The sequence below is a fragment of the Lactuca sativa genome, chromosome 5 (assembly GCF_002870075.4).
Source record: "Lactuca sativa cultivar Salinas chromosome 5, Lsat_Salinas_v11, whole genome shotgun sequence".
In the NCBI taxonomy this organism is placed as follows: Eukaryota; Viridiplantae; Streptophyta; class Magnoliopsida; order Asterales; family Asteraceae; genus Lactuca; species Lactuca sativa.
This window is the reverse complement of record NC_056627.2, coordinates 259,181,792-259,193,597: the sequence shown is the minus strand read 5'-3', so window position 1 is coordinate 259,193,597 and position 11,806 is coordinate 259,181,792. Positions and strand designations below refer to the sequence as shown.

Below are 11,806 nucleotides of genomic sequence, written 5' to 3'. Positions count from 1 at the left end.
TGACGAATGCAGGGTTGCTTGATCAGTGCAGAAGACATATGAATTAGGGTTCTCTTCAAAAAGTCATGAGCATAGCTATAGAGACGTGAGAGATGATGGTGGTTGATTTTAAGGATCAAGCTGATAAAATTACCTAAGTATCTTTTTGGTATATTTTAAAATACCGAAAATATTTAAATTAAATGAAAGTTTTAAGTAACTAAAATCATTATCCCTACATTTTAGGAGTTGCAATTTAATTTAAATATTAAATTAGTAACTTAACCTTATAAATTGGTTGGTCTAGAACTGTTGTCGCGTTCTCAACCTTTTTGGTGTTCTCATTTGATCATATATATATATATATATATATATATATATATATATATATATATATATATATATATATATATATATATAAGGTTAGGTTGGAAATGCATTAAAAAATGAATGGAAAAGTTGATTCCAACTCCACCATGGTGGGGTGAGAGGCTTACCGCAGTGTGGTGGTTGAGGTGGTGATTTAGGCAAGATTTCGTTGTAATTTGTAGGCAACATTACCACGATGTGGTATATGTGTATCACGATGTAGTCACAACGTAGTTTAGAGATATATTAATAGATATTTTAGGGCTCATTTTCTCTCAAACACACCCCAACACTCTAGAGCGAGGCTCCAACAATTTTGAGCTTGAAGAAAGTTCTTAGGGAGATGAAGGGTGATTGTAGCAAGGTTTGAGTATTAGAAGCTCTTTGAGTTACAATCTTCTCAATTTTCAAGCTTTTTAGGGCTTTAATGGTGTTTTGGTGATTTGAGCTAGTTATGCAAGATTAGTCATGAATAACTTGTTAGTAACGTTTAATCATATGTTGAGAAGCTTAATACATGATTTCTATGGAAGTTCTAAGGCTAAATTCATGTTTTGATTATTATGGTTAGAAACCTTAACTTTGGAAAATCATGAAATGGTTAATGTGTGTTACGAACTTGTTATATTAAGTGTTGAAAAGCTTGATTAGAGTAGTTTAACAGGTTCATTGAAAAAAGATTGTCAATAAGGAGTTCCACCCAAAATATGAGATTTTGGCTAGAAATGTTATTGAGATCTTAATAGGTTAAGTTTTGTTTAAAAAGGAGCTTAATATATATGGATTGTAAGGGTGGTGGCAAAAGTGGAGTTGGAGTTCTCCATAAGAAGGTTTGAAGAAGCTTGGAAGTTGGCTGTCATTGTCTTCAAAGAGGTGGGTCATACTTGATTGATGTTATAGTATGTGGAAATGAATATGTGAATGTAAATTACATCATCGTTAGATAGAGACATGTTGGATAAAATGTGTTATGTGAATGTTATGTGTATATGTATGTATTGAGTGAAAATTAGGTATTGCAATAAAGGAGAATGTCTAGAGTTTTGTATGGAAACTTTAGAGATGATAAAGACCGATTAATTGTCTACCGTTAAGAGTAAAGATGCATGGTCACTTATTTGACTGGTTACGTTGTGAAGTACATTAACAAATGAATGATTTTATATATGTTATGTTAAATTATAACTCACCAGACTTGTTGTCGTCTGATATATATTGTTTCCATTTGTTTACAGGTTTCAATAGCAAATCATAGAGATAGTGGACCTAGATGCATCAAGAACTTGGACTGAACTTTTGTTTCATGTATTATTCTTATTTCTTGAATTGTCGTTAGGATATGATTGGTACACCCATATTTGTTTATTGAAATACTTTTGGAAATATTTTTTAAATTCTGGTTTTGTAAACAATGTGAATTACTCTTATATTTTCCAGAATTTAATGTGAAATATTTTATGAAAAATACGGGTTGTTATAGCCAACTTGTGAGGTTTCAATTCATTTAAGTAACGAGCAAGTGTATTTATAAAATGATCATTTATAAGCAAGTTCCTATGAAATTTCTCATTCCGATGAAATTCCTCACAAATACCAAGGGAATGTCGAAGAAAATGAAGTATTTATAAATTCCTAGGAAAAGTAAGGATAAATGAATGTATTTATAAAGTCATTTTTTTATCTTTCTGCTTAAAAACGATATGATTTATTTTTTCATAACAAAATTGTTAAAAAATATTAATGAGGAAATATCCAGGAAAGTTAAGTATTTATAAAGATTTTAGAAAATGTCTTTTCTAGAAACTTTGAGGAAATCAACTTTCTAGTTTTTTCTAGGAATATCCTCGTTAATGTGTGGGAAATCCCGATAAATTCTTTTTCCTCGAAAATATAAGTAGAAAATCCATCTTTTTTTCTAATAGTGGTCATAGAAGATTTATTCGAAAATAAGCAAACCGAACCCTAGTTTTAAGTTGGTGGATGAAACTATGGAAGTTATGCGAGCAGTCAGATTGGTTGTATATGTTCCTTTGAAACGATCAAATTGCTTTCATTCAATTTCTACGAGTAAAGATAAGAATAGATTGATTGACAATTTTAGGTGTCATCTGTTCAATTTGAGAGATCGAAGATAGTGCAAAAGCCGGTATGGGTGGGTAACAAAGGCAAGAACGGTCTTAATGTTGTTAAGTTCACACAAAATGTTGAGAAGCAGGGGAATGAATCCTATGCGGGCACGGTTTTAGGGAGTAACTCCAAAACATGAAAATAGAAGGTAGTCTAACGATGATTATATTGCTCTAGATGAAAAAGACCTCGATCCTGAAGTCCTATTGGTCGTGGACGTTGCCACATGTATTTATGCTGCGTAAGGGACATGAACCATATTGCTAACTTGCCTAAAGTCTTGAGGGACATGAACCATATTGCTAACTTGCCTAAAGTATTGAGGAAGGAAGATTTCAAGGAGGTGAAGTGTCTGTTACATTGGTGGAATGTCGCCTACTAAGTTCATAATTTCATATCATAAAATGAACACATAAACATTTGTTAAAAGACACACGTATTAAAAACATAAGTAACTAAAAGTCTAAGACAATGCCGTGCACCTTATCCCATTTCCATTGTTTAAGAAGCATAATAGCATTTACTCAAATATGTGAGACTTATAGCCATTCTCATGTATGTGTTAACCATCCAAATACATGTGCAATATGATTTATAAAACTTTTAAAAGCCATCAACCATATAACATATAAACACAAATACACATTATTGAATACTTGTCAAATTGAACAAATATACTATTTATTTATAGAAAATACTTGATGAATTTAACAAAGAATTCAATCTGCCTTTATGAATTGTAGTTCCTTATCAAAAGTATATACTTTTCCTTTCAACATTTTCGCCATGACACTCATTTCATTGTAATGTATAGTTCTTGTGACACTTTCACTTTCCATCGCCTTTAAATTGTTGTCATTTGGGGACCAAAGTTTGAACCCATTCAGACCTCCATCATTCCATGAAACACTCACAGTTACATTCCCACGTGCCTTTAGACCTTTCACCGATCCACTCCCCCATTTATCTTTAGGAAGTGCCGGAAGCAAGTAAATATCATTCACGGTGCTTTGGATCACCATCTCTGCTATAGCTGCACTGAAACTGTACATCAACAAGTACAATTTCATTATCTCCAGACATACATCATTTATCCATTCAATAGTTTATTAATTATAGATTATTCGGCAAACATATGTAAAATATGGTAATCTGTAATTACCCGAAGTTGCCATCGATTTGGAAAGGCGGATATGCGGTGAATAAATTACTATAAAGTCCACCTTCATAGTTGGCTTCGTTTTCAGGGTCAACCAAGTCAAACAAATGTTTGACCATTCAGTACGCATGGTCACTGTTGTGAAGTCGGGCCCACGAAGCCGCTTTCCATGTAGTTGACCACCCAGGACCCTCCTCTCATTTTTAAGTAAAAATGTTGAATCACGTAAATAATGTTTGATATTTATCAATTTATAATACTATAAGATTATATTTTCAATTTTTACAAACATAACATGATTATATTTTCAATCATACATGTAGTTTCTTTAAACATTGTTTCTTTTTCAATTAAAAAGACTTAAACCCACAATCTTTCTAGGAGAAACCAAATACCTTATCAAGTTTTCCTAAGTTAGTCAATTTCACGAGTTTTTTATTTTTATTTTTAATTTTTTAATTTTTTTATTTTTTAATTTGAAGAACTAAAATTATATCTTTGCAAAAATTTATGTCAATTTGCAATAAATATTACTAAAAAACCTTTTTTCCCGCTAAATAAGTTCGTATTTTGTAACGATTGTTGAAAAGATGGTCATTTTATTATTGATATTATGATATGACCTTCCTTTTTTTTCGTTACTTTATCATAAAATGCGATATAGTAGCACCTCTTTTATTATGAATGACATCAGCAGCTGTACATAGATCCGGTGTTTTCTCAACCGTTATTGTATGCCCGGGAAACAGCCCAAATAGGTGTGAAATATGGCGGTGATGCACATCTGGATCTTCAAAATCCTCCGTGCATTCCATAATGGAACCATCTTTACCAATTTTTGTTGGCTCAAGTCTCCCTTGAGCTTCAACAACTTTCTTGATCAAATCATCTTCACCTTTTCCCAAAACTTGTTTGTTTCCAACCATTCATTTGTCACACAGAGCAATTCATGTCAACAATTCATGACAAGACAGAACAAGTTGTACTGTGTTATGTGTTATACCTTAGCAGCAAATACAATTGCAGAAAAGACTTCTTGAATGATCGACACGTCCATGGTGGTTGAATGGCTGACACCAGCTGGTTTACGATCAGGTGTAGTGAACATATGTTCGGGTGAAGTTGATGGGTTAGTTTGAAGAATTTCTTCTTTCCCTTCAATCAACCAGTCCAAAAGAAAAGAAACACATCCTTCTAGCAACGGGTATGCTTTTGTTGCTAAAAAATCCTTTTTTTCAACCAAAGTCAGCATATATATTAATATATGTGAAGATAACAAAAAAAAAAAAAAAAAAAAAAAAAAAAAAAAAAAAAAAAAAACCGAGGGTCTTACTTTGTTCATTGTATAAGTATATAATGTTCCCATAAATGGGTACAAAGCCATGCTCCACCCATGGGCCATAAAGCCCATACAGCTTCACCACGATCAGGTGATGTTTTGGCCCATATATCCGATACTTGGTGTGCAACCCACCCGTTTGTCTCGTAGTTTACCTTTAGCATAGGGGTAAATTAGTCATTTACTATTTTGGCGCTTTTTCATAATAAGAAAATAGAAAGTTCAAAGTCGTCTTACTGTTGCGGTTTTGGTTCCGTTTACAGAAAGTGATTCAATGTAATCGAACAAAGGCTCTTGGCATTCATGGAGGTTGCAGGAAAGTGAAGGCCAGTAATTCATTTGAAGATTGATGTTCAAGTGAGGTGCACCACTGAAAATATATATAAGACAATATAAATGGTTTTAATTTCCATTTTGTAAACAAAAAGGTCGGATTCGGAATGGAATAGCTTACTCCCATGGTGGTGTGACTTTATCATTCCATATACCCTGAAGGTTTGCAGGCTGAGTTCCAGGTCTTGAACATGAAATAAGAAGATAACGACCGTATTGGAATAGCAGCTCGATCAACGAAGGATCTTCATCTGTTTTGAAAGATTTCACCCTCTCTGATGTTGCCACCATGTTCTCTGTCACATCTTCTGAATCGGTTTTCGAAAGATCAATCGAGACACGATGAAAAAGTTTCTGATAATCATCCAAGTGACGAGTGTAAAGTTGTTCATATGAAAAATCCTTGACCGAATTTAAAGTATTCAAAGCCTCAGATGTAGGGTTTTTCGTTGAATCAGAAGGCTTAGCGAAAGGGCTTTCAAATGAAGATGATGCAGCTAAAAGTATGACACCCCAATCACATCCTACGACCTTAATTTTGTTGTCTTCTGTAACAGTTATGGTGCCGATTCCATCGCTAATTCGCAAATCAAGGATAGCAGAAAACTTAATTGACTCAGAGTTATCGTCATTTTCGGCTCTTTCCATAACGATCTGATTTTGAGCATTCACAGATGAACGATGAGGTAGCTGGCTATTAAGAGATACAGTGAAAGACAAAGAACCTGATTTGTTTGCAGAAACTTTGGAGACGATGAGTTGATCAGGGAATGAGGCGAAATATTCCCTCGTGAATTCAACTTCTCCAATGGAGTACCCTACTTTTACTGTAGCGGTGTTTAGGTCAAGCTCTCGTTGATACGTTGTCGCGTCGTAGGCAGCAGCAGTGTTGTCGAATTCGAGATTGATATCGCCCACAAGCTGGTACGCCTGAGAGAGAAAGAGAAGAGAGATTAGATTGTATTTACATTCAAGTTATAAAAGGAAGGAAAGTTTGTGCATCAATTAAAAAAGTAAATGAAGAAGCATACGGCGGAGGGTTCGCCGGATAATTTGACGGCAGCAGTAGTAGCTTCGGCATAGTTTCCGTCGTCCACAAGTTTTCGGACCTCGGATAGTGCTTTTGGGGCATCTGGATTTGTGTAGTTACCTGGACTTCCTGTCCACAGTGTATCATCTGCACAAACAAATTTACAATTAGAGTAAGGCTCTTGGGAGTGGCATTGAGCTCCATTTCAATCGAACCACCCTCAGTTTCAACTTTCAAGGATTTGCCTGAGTTGAGAAGAGAAGGAGTGCGGTACCAAAAAGAGGAAGAGAAGAGAGACTCTCTATCCTCTACCACCACAACTAGTGATGGCAAGCCCAACTCGACATCCGAGCTCTAGGGCTGGTGTATGTCGAGTTGCGCTGATCACCTTCTGCCTTTGCCTGCCCTTGCCCTGTGATCTAATGTTGTATTGCGTGTCTTTTTCTCTATTCACATTGAGATTCTTAAATTTGATGCAGATTTTTTTTCCGTAGAAATCTAGTGCAGAATTTTTGTTTGAAAGATAAATATGGTGCAGAATTTGCATTCTGATATTTGTTAAGGGAATTGATTTGTTATCTTGCTTATTGACTTTTTTGATTTGCTAGTTAGTTGATTGATTTGCTTTCATACTTTAATTTGTTGGATTCAAACTTTAGCTTTTGCAAAGATGTTTTTGCTGTTGAATTCATAGATACATCATACATATTTGTTAAATGCTGATTTTGCTGTTAAATGTTCATTTTTGTTGATTTTTGTTGTTGAATGTTGATTTTGAAGTTCATTTTTTATGGAATGGTTTCTAATTGATGTTAAGATCTTTTATGTCCATAAACAAACGATTTCTGATTGATGTTAAGATACATATTTTTTTTTTTTTTTTCTGTTGAATATTGATTTTGCTCATAAACAAATGATTGCTTTATGATTGATGTTAAGATCTTCTATGTCCTTTTGAATTCAGTTGATTTTTGATAGTTGATATGGAGATAAGGGTGGAATGGTGTAGGTAAGGGGTTTTATGGATGGATGGGGTTACAGAGGGGGTTCAAGATGTGTGATAATAGAGGTTAAAGTACGGTGAAGAAGATGATGATGCAGTGATAATGGTGTGAAGAAGATGAGGGTAAAATGGTCATTTTTCATAAGTCAACACATTCAGTTAGATGTACAATCAAACAACCTGGTTTCTTAGGGGTCGTTTGATAGTTGCTGACAGGGTTAGAGCTGACTGGGTTAGAAATGCTGACTGAGTTCATATCTGACTGAGGAGCCGTTTGATAGTTGCTGATTGAGAAAGTGCTGACTGGGAAATATCTGTATGGGTAAGAAATCGTGACTGAGTAAGAAACCATATTGTTTGATTGTACATCTGACTGATTGTGCTGACTGATAAAAAATGACCATTTTACCATGCTGATAGTGATGGGTGAAATTGCTGAAAAATAAATCCAAAAATTAAAAAAAAAAAGTAATTACTAGCATACAAGATGTACATGAAACTTAAATAAAAAAACTATAAAACATTTTCTAGTTTATTTATCCATTCACAAACACCCTTTTTCTTTTTGGTGTTTTTAATAATGAACAATTTTTATTTGATATAAATTAGTATTATGGTAGGTTATGTCAACATGAAGAGCTTCAGGGACCAGCTTTGCCATTTTCAGAAACATGGATCTGTTTCTTCTCTTCAGCGACACAACAATAATGGAGGATGCGTTGTTTTCTGTTGTTGAACCTGCAATTAAAAGTTCCAGGGAAACTTATTTTATCCTTAACCTAAAATACTCTCATCGATCGTTTTAAAGGAGGCATCATTCAAAATGGTTGAAACCAGGAGTGAAAGAAAGGGAGAGAAGGAACGGTAAGACAAGGGCAAATTAGGAAAAGATTCACAGTCAGCGATCGATTCTCAGCTTTCTCGCCCAGACTTCTCTTACCGAGTCAGCCAGCCTAATTTGGTTTAACAAACAACCTCAGCTGACCGAGTCAGCCAAATACGTCTGACCCGACTCGGTCAGACGTATATCAAACAGCCCCTGAGTTTATGCTGTTTGATTATTTATCTGAATGGTTGTACTGAATGAAAAAATGACCATATTACCCTTGTGTCGTCTCTTGTGCTGGATAAAAAAAATTATAAAACCACAAATTAACATATGAAATCCAAATTAAACATACATCAATTAAAATCAAAATACAAAGTGTAATACAAAATCCAAATACAAATTGTCATACATAATAAAAAAAGTACACCGTTTAACGTGAACCATTTGAAAGTAACTGATTAGCAATCTGGTCACGCAAATTAGTCATATAGTTAACGGCTTCGGAACCCCATTCTATGCCTTCTATGTTTTGACCCTCATTTCCTCCACCACCCACATTATGAGTAACCATAGTGTTTTGTTCAAAGTTCGTAAATAATTCATCTTCAATATCGTATTTTCTTATAAAATTATGGACCGCAACACAAGAAATGACTATGTCTCTTTGCACTGGAAAAGGATAAGGAGTCATTTGTTTTAAAATTGGAAATCTCGCCTTCAATACACCATAAGCACGTTCAATGTAATTTCTAAGTTGTGCATGAGCATGATTGAACATTTCTTCCTTAGTCAAAGCTCTGTTTCTTCGAAAATCGGCTAACAAATACCTAGTATTGTGGTAGGGAGCCATAAATCCACGGGTGTTGGTGTATGCGGCATCACAAAGGTAATATTTATCTGTAGATGTATGAAAAATTTATCATATAAATAATATAGATAATAAAACGCATAGTAACGTTACAAACCTGGTGGAGGGAATGGAAATCCGGAATTTGGGTTAAATGCAACTTCTTTCAAAACTTTAGAATCATGTGCTATGCCCTCCCATCCAGCCCATACAAAGGTGAATATCATATCAAAATTACAAATTCCAATCACATTTTGATAACATTCACCTTTTCCTCTTCCCCTATAACGAGTTTGTTGATCAACAGGCACAACTGCATGTACAAGTGTTCCATCTAGTGCACCTATTGCTCCGGGCTGCATTAGCCGTCTATGTCGTTCTGAGGTATTTCTTGTTGAATTAGACGAGGTTGGTACTATAATTTCTCGTGCAAAACACATCATTGCACGTAAGACCTCATGAAAACATTGATGAATCGTTTGTGTGGAGTGATGAAATCTTTCTTTAACGGCTCGAAAACGTTCATTATGTCCTATAACATGTAAAAACATAGCCATCTTCTCTTCAACGCTTATCGTCCTACTAGATTGCAACCAATTTCTTTGTGTAAAGTGATTGCATAATAGTACAAATGTATCTTGTGAAAGACGTATCATATCGTAACATTGTATAGGACACCCATGTATCAAATCTTGCGTATACACATATCCCTTTGCTACCTGTTCGCTAGCTCTTATTCTTTTAATTATTCTTTGCCTTTGTCGGACCAACATCAACCAATACCACAAGAATATAAGAAAATATAAAAAGTCACCTTCTTTATCCATGTGTCCTGTTAGATGTCAAATACAAATTACATTTTAATCAATAACATAACAATCAATAACATAACAATCCATAACATAACAAACCGTAACATGTAAATACGAAAAACATAACATTCCATAACATATAAATTCATATAACATAACCGCAGCTAAGAAAAACAATCCATAACATAACTAAACCATGGAATACTAATGTCTAACAATGAACCAAAACATACTAAAGTCAAACAATGAACCATAACATACTAAAGTCAAACGTAACATGTCAATACTAAAGTCAACCAACTAATCCAAACTTTTTTCCCGCATTTGTTACCCACGACTCACAAGTTGACAAGTTAAGGCGCAACCAAATTTTCCTATTACCAGCACTTTCAGCAAATAACATAAGAGCAGTGGTGTATTTCGGATCATATTCTCCCCACTCCAAGCTTGTCAATTTCGCCATACAAGCATCCATCTCCTTGTCAAGATTATTTGCTTCGGTGAATGCTTGTACAGCCTTGATAATCTCTTTTCCAACTTCTTTCAAATCATCATCAAGTGTGGTTTCTTTAGGACCATTTCGTTTGCCCCCCTTGTTTTTTGTCCGCCCAGATGATTCCTCACTAGTAGGTTGAGGTACTGTTAAGCTTGGGGTATCTGCATGAGGTGCTGGCTCATCCATCTCTGTATCCTCAAAATCATGTGTACTGAAGGTTTCATTGGGATGAGGTAATGTCGAAGATGGCCCCCAACTGTGAGCACCGGTCGAGGTCGCCCCGTCAAATAGTTGGGTACAAAGCTCAGGGCAAGGGAGGGGTGCATTTCTCAGCTTATGTACATACTTGTTCAACTGTTTGACAAATTTAATAAATATTACTCCCTCCGTCCCATATTAATAGTCCATGTTTCCTTTTTGGTTTGTCCCAAAATAATTGTCTACTTCTAAAAATAAATATGTCTTTTACCATAATACCCCTCATTATTAGTTAAATTACCATAAAATTAAATGCAACTACCATAGAATTAAATGCAACCAAGGGTAAGACTGTCATTTCCTTTAATAAAGTTAATGGTAATTAATGTTTTCTTAAACCGTGTGTTTTTTGTCTGTGGACTATTATTTTGGGACGGAGGGAGTATTAAAGTAGTAAAAAAATAATCTACTTTAAAAAATATGTATATATGTACCTTCGCTTCCGCTTCCCATTCTTCATTAGTCATGTTAAAAGAATTCGTAACGGGATTATAAATATTTCTTGTTTTGTTTTTAAGTTTTAACCACACTGCATACTTTGCTTTTAAATAGTCGTATCGGTTTTTCATTTGTTTTTAGTCGACAATAAAATTATGATTTGTTTTCAATTTCTCCGCGACCACAGCCCATGAGCTTGCTTTTAGTCCGCTACCCTCCCGGCCATTGCTTGTTAATTCTTGTATACATGCTTCCAAAAAAGTTTTGTCAACCAATTCCGACTTCCAACTAACCCTAATTCTTTTAACTGTCATGTCTATTGTAAAAAGAAAAAAAAAATCTAATCATCCACATAACACACATTTACAAATAGCTAACACTATTTGCTTGATGTCAATAAGATAAAACATATATTTTTTTGTTTAACCTAAAGATAATACAACTTGAAGACAATACTTTGGAGATATCATATACACACAGTACATAACTTGAAGACAAGATCTCATATATCAGTTTGGTAATACACATATACCTAAAGATAATACAACTTGAAGACAATACTTGGGAGATATCATATACACACAATACATAACTTGAAGACAAGATCTCAAATTCTAATCATTGTCTTGAGCATTTTGATCTTACACACATATGCACATAAACATATCATATACATACAGTACACAATTCATTCAATTTAACAATTATATAAGGGGCTATGATTTCACACATTAGTTGCTAAAGATTTCATACACAAGCAATTCATTCCTTCATATAGATAAAATCA

General features: G+C 34.4%; 1 pseudogene; it reads right to left on the bottom strand.

The window, feature by feature from the left end:
• Positions 1-2,939: 2,939 nt before the first annotated feature.
• LOC111878603 (uncharacterized) lies at positions 2,940-10,509 on the bottom strand (annotated as a pseudogene).
• Between the last annotated feature and the right edge of the window lie 1,297 nt (positions 10,510-11,806).